The 6,000-nt window shown below is 43.8% G+C and overlaps 1 long non-coding RNA gene across 1 annotated transcript in view; it reads right to left on the bottom strand.

The window, feature by feature from the left end:
* Positions 1 to 716: 716 nt before the first annotated feature.
* Positions 717 to 6,000, bottom strand: part of LOC134760821 (uncharacterized) — a 162,697-nt gene continuing 157,413 nt past the window's right edge. The window contains exon 3 of the long non-coding RNA XR_010138816.1: positions 717 to 961. This is a non-coding gene — a long non-coding RNA (uncharacterized LOC134760821). The remainder of the gene's footprint in view (positions 962 to 6,000) is intronic.

The raw sequence follows: 6,000 nt of genomic DNA, 5'->3' as shown, positions 1-6,000 counted from the left end.
CTCAGGAAAGTTCCTTTTTTCCTTTGGGATGTGAAATAAATAGGAAATGTGAGCCTTGAATCCACATTGCCAAAGACTTTTATAGGAGGTGGGGTTTCTGTAAAATTCAGGTCTGGGTGGCCATCCTTTATAACTTGTGAGATGATTGGGAGAAATATATCCTTGACTTGCTTATCAGGATAAGTTGCATTGGACTGAGCAGTGAGGGTAACTGGAGTGTTAACTTTGGCTAAATCCTCCAATGATAGTGGTAATACTTCCGCTGACAGCGAGTCTGAAGTACAAATATAACATGAAGTTAGGTTGACTGCCAAGGCGAGGTGTTGGATTTGTTGGGCTATAGGGTTTAGGGGATTGACCTGCTCTATCAGGAGGAGGAAGAAAAGTTTCAGTAGCAAGAACTTCATATTTGTCTTTTTTTTCTGTAATTATTAGACCTGCTATAAAGGTGATAGTTGGGCAGAAGATTACAGCAAGTAAAATTCTTTGTCCAGAATTCCACTGTGTGAGTGTCATGGTATATAGTCCCACTGCAAACAGCAGAGTAAGTATAGCAATTCCTGCAATTGTAATGTAGTAAGCTATTTCCATCCAAAATTTATTTACCATTTGCCAGAATATACAATTTCCCCTTATAGGTCTAAGAAGTTACAAACATACTCCCATGGATAGTCAAAATCTCCTTGCAAGTATGTGTCAAAGAAGAGTTCTGATGTCTGGCGGCGAAGTTCAAGGGGAAAGGTGGAAATAACTGAGAGGATTTGGTAAGGCAAAGAGGGGGCTATGTGGAATGAGTAGCCCTCATTCATTTACTTATCTTTGGTTGTTCTCAGCTTGAGATCCTCTATTTCTTTGCAGTGATATTCAGGGCGTTTTTCTGGGCTGTCAGGGACTTTTCCCTCAGTTTTCCAACCTTTAACTCAATTGTGATGTATCCAGGAGTCGATTCAGGTAACTTTTACTATCAAGAGGATGGAGAGAAGAACGGTTTAAGGCCCCTCCCAATTCGGGCTTAAAGACAGGAGAGAGAAGGAAGAGACTTCACCAGTACCTAATCTCCTGGGTTAAGTAGAGGTGGTCTTGTTTCCTGGTGTTGGGCCTCTGCTAGTTGTGTTAATTCCTGTTGGAAATGAGCCAGGGAGGCTACATGCTTAACTAATTCGGAGGTTTCCTGATCTAATAGGAAGTCATTTGTAAGGAAAGGCCACCCCTACAGCATATCAAGAGGGCTCAGGCCTAACTTTGAAGGGGTATTTCTTACTCGTAGTAAAGCTATGGGAAGAATGACTCAAGGAAGTTGAGTTCCCTGGGACAGTTTTCTGAGGTGTCTTTTGATAATGTTTGTTTTCTCTGCCTTTCCTGAGGACCGGGGCCTCCAAGCACAATGGAGATGGTACTGTATGCCTAGTGCCTTTGAGATCTCCTGGATAACAGCTGCTTTAAATGAGGGGCCACTGTCGCTTTGGAGATATTTAGGTAGGCCAAAGCGGGGAGTTATTTCATTAACTAGCACTTTTATTACTTCAGAGGCGCTTTCTGTACGGCATGGAAATGCTTCTACCCAATTAGTGAAAATCTACCCACACTAGGAAGTATTGGATGCGCTTTGTCTTCGGCATGTGGGTGGACTAATTGCCAGTCCTCCCCTGGATAGCCTCTCATCCTTTGGGTTTGAGGGAGAATAAGCCATTTATTGAGAGGATTATTCTTAAGACATCCCCTTCTCAGTAGCCCCCTCTCCCTAGCCCATTTATGAAAACCCTGATATTTTTTCTACCACCCAGCAACCCTGCTCCAGATCCCTCTCTGTAATGAAGAGCTGTTCTTTCCTTTTGCTTACTAAACTCCTGCTCCAAACTCACTCCGCCTGTGTGTGTGTGTCTGCGACCTCGATCTCCTTGGCTGTGAGGCCAAGAACCTTGGTATTTACCACAGACAATGAGGTTGCTTCAATTATACTTGAATAATAATCAAATAGCCCATACTCAAAGGTAAAATATGTATTACACAAAAATATTCAGCACACAGCTGATTCTGTTTTCAAAAAAAGAAAACACTGAGAAAATTACACAAAATTATCTACCTCAAAATTTATACATATTTGATGAATGGATTACCTGGCAAAAGAAGAGACACATACATTTAATTCCCTCCTTTTTATTTTTTTACTTTTTGTTGTTTTTATTTCTTTGTTTTCTTTCTCTTTTCTTTCTTTGTTTTTTTTTTTCTCTTTTTTTTTTTTTTTTTTTGAGACAGAGTCTCACTCTGTTGCCTAGGTTGGAGTGCACACCTCCCAGGTTCAAGCGATTCTCCTGCCTCAGCCTCCTGAGTAGCTGGAATTACAGGTGCCTACCACCATGCGTGGCTAATTTTTGTATTTTTGGTAGAGACAGGGTTTCACCATGTTGGTCAGGCTTGTCTCGAACTCCTGACCTCATGATCTGCCCACCTCGGCCTCCCAGAGTGCTGGGATTACAGGAGTGAGCCACCACACCTGGCCTTATTTCCTTTTTTAATATTTAAAATTAATTGTTTCTTTCTTAAGAAATATTTATGTATTTATTTGAGATTCCATTGTTTTTGGGATCCTTATTATTTTATTTTCTACAACTTTTTTGGAAGATTTTATTTTTGCTTTTATTTTTTATTATTCTGACTGGTTCCTGTCTCCAAGAAGCGGAGATAGATTCATCGATTTTCACACAAGGGAAACTTCCTGGAGTCATTTGGACTGACTTGCTGCTGTAGGTAAAAATGACTTGGCAGTAAGTTACTGGCAGAATATTGATGAGACTTTCTACAACAACAGAAAAGCTATAGCAAGGGCTTTTTTTTTTTTTTTTTTTTGACGGAGTTTTGCTCTTGTTGCCCAGGCTGGCACAATCTTGACTCACTGCAACCTCCGCCTCCCAGGTTCAAGAGATTCTCCTGCCTCAGCCTTCTGAGTAGCTGGGATTACAGGCACCTGCCACCACAACCAGCTAATTTTGTAGTTTTAGTAGAGATGGGGTTTCTCCATGTTGGCAGGCTGGTCTGGAACTCCTGACCTTAGGTGATCTGCCTGCCTCAGCCTCCCAAAGTTTTGGGATTACAGGCGTGAGCCACTGCACCTGGCCTAGCAAGGGCTATTATATTAACACTCAGAGACCTTGTTAACTACCTGACTCCAGATTTTTTTGCAACCATAAATTGCATTTAGAGGGGCATAAAGCACACGGTGACTGGGGAACCTGGTTTAGGATAGCATTCAGGATGATGCTCAGTGTTTATGTTGGAAAATGATTTCCAAGTGACTCTTAAAAAGTGAGTTTTGCTTGTGCTATGAACTTGGATGAGTTCACTTTGTCCAATCTTCAGAAATGCAACATTTTTTTTCCTACTATTGTGTGATAGCACTGTGTGTATTTATCACTGTCACTTGGGTTATCTGCTCTGCTCTCCTTAGTGACACTCTATTGTATGAAAATGTAGCAGGGCAAGTCAGAAATGGGGAAATGCACTAGAGTTGACAAGCCCTGCATTTAGCTCTATGGGAGTGCATCTACTTATGAAAAAGTATATGGAAATATGTGCCCCATCTACTAAGTATTTTTTGATTGTCACATGAAAAAATTAATATGAGTGTGCAGTATAACTTATAAACTGTGGGACAAAACTAGTCTCAGTATTGGTAGCATGATCATTTTTACTGCAAACCCATGAGGGACAGAATCCCCAAAAACATTCTCAGAACAGCTTTGTTTTTCCTTTCATTTCCCAGAGTCAGCTGCTTCATTTTCTCTTCATGTCTACAGAATAACATTTTGATCTGGGAGATCATATCATCACTGTGTGAGTTGGCTATTGCTGTGTAAGCCACTTCCAAAACTCACTGCTTGAAACAACAATCATTTATTATGATAGCTTTCTAGTTATGAGGGCAAAGTTTGGCTGATTGTAGCTGGGTTCACTCATACATCTTTGGGTTGGAGGCTGTTGGCTAGTGTAGACTGGCCTCATCTGGGGCAACTGGGACCATTTGGCACTGTTCTCTATGACTTTCATCTTTTTCTGGGACCAGCAAGCAAAGCAAAGCATATATACTATCATAGCAAGAGCACAGGGCAAGTGCAAGCAAGCCTGGGCTTACAAGCCTTTTTAAAACTTCTACTTGTGTTATATCTGCCAATATTTCACTGGCCAAAGGAAGTCAGTTGGCTAAGCCCGGAATCAAGAAATTATAACCCTCACCACTACAACTCTCACCACTCCAAGCCTCAATACTCCAACCCTCACCACTCCATCCCTCACCACTCCATCCCTCACCACTCCATCCCTCACCACTCCAAACCTCACCACTCCAGCCCTCCCCGCTCCAGCCCTCCCCGCTCCAGCCCTCCCCACTCCAACCCTCACCACTCCCACCCACGCCACTCCGACCCTCACCACTCCATCCCTCACCACTCCAACACTCACCACTCCATCCCTCCCCACTCCAACCCTCCCCACTCCAGCCCTCCCCACTCCAACCCTCGCCACTCCAACCCACGCCACTCCAACCCTCGCCACTCCAACCCTCGCCACTCCATCCCTCGCCACTCCATCCCTCGCCACTCCAACCCTCGCCACTCCATCCCTCGCCACTCCAACCCTCGCCACTCCATCCCTCGCCACTCCATCCCTCGCCACTCCAACCCTCGCCACTCCATCCCTCGCCACTCCATCCCTCGCCACTCCAACCCTCGCCACTCCATCCCTCGCCACTCCAACCCTCGCCACTCCAACCCTCGCCACTCCATCCCTCGCCACTCCAGCCCTCGCCACTCCATCCCTCGCCACTCCATCCCTCGCCACTCCAACCCTCGCCACTCCATCCCTCGCCACTCCAGCCCTCGCCACTCCAGCCCTCGCCACTGCATCCCTCGCCACTCCATCCCTCGCCACTCCATCCCTCGCCACTCCAACCCTCGCCACTCCAGCCCTCGCCACTCCATCCCTCACCACTCCATCCCTCACCACTCCAACCCTCACCACTTTGCAGCACTCCAACCTCACCTCCTCTACTTTACAGCATGGAGGATGCTGCAAAGTATGTGGTAAAAGATGAAACTAGGAGAGAGTGACAAATTGGAGTCATTCTTGCAATCTGCTATAGTCACCTTTCTAGAGCAGTATATTCCAAAGTGAGACAATTGTATCTATGCCCATAATTGCTCATACTCACAATATATCCATATGTTCTTAGCACAAATCTAATCTTAAATGAGCACATTTGTTTTTCTTTTCTTGTTTTTTCTTTTCAAACATTGTATTTAAAGTAAAGTATCAGCTTCAAATATTAGCTGCTGGCACATAAAGGATATCTCGGCAGGGTGCGGTAGCTCAGCCTGTGATCCCAGCACTTTGGGAGGCCAAGGCAGGCAGACCTGAGGTCAGGAGTTTGAGACCAGCCTGACCAATATGGTGAAATCCCGTCTCTACTAAAAATACAAAAATTAGTCGGGCATGGTGGCGGGTGCCTATAGTCCTAGATACTGGGGAGGCTGAGACAGGAGAATTGCTTGAACCCGGGAGGCAGAGGTTGCAGTGAGCCGAGTTCATACCACTGCACTCCAACCTGGGCGACAGAGTGATACTCCATTTAAAAAAAAAAAAGGCATATTGCTAGTCAATGCCAAATATTATAAATATTAAAATCCTACATAGTAAAACACACACACACAACCACACACACTCATACAAATATGCTCCTTTTTCAATATCAACCATATTTTAAAATTTATACCACATGAACATCCTAAATCAGATCTAAATATAGGCAACATACAGTAATACAACTACTACTGCCAGTATCATCTATACATACATGCTTTAAGTGTATTTTCATGCTTATCATATTTCTTACACTTGATAATTTGAAAGAACTTAGTTGTTCAAACTATTCCTCCTTTCTAGCAGATACTATAGCAGAACAAATTCACTTTATAGCACTGCTTATAAAATTTAACCTGATTTAAATCT

This window comes from Pongo abelii, chromosome 22 (genome assembly GCF_028885655.2).
Source record: "Pongo abelii isolate AG06213 chromosome 22, NHGRI_mPonAbe1-v2.0_pri, whole genome shotgun sequence".
Lineage (NCBI taxonomy): Eukaryota > Metazoa > Chordata > Mammalia > Primates > Hominidae > Pongo > Pongo abelii.
Note: the sequence above shows the minus strand (reverse complement) of the source record. Positions and strands in the feature narration are given on the sequence as shown.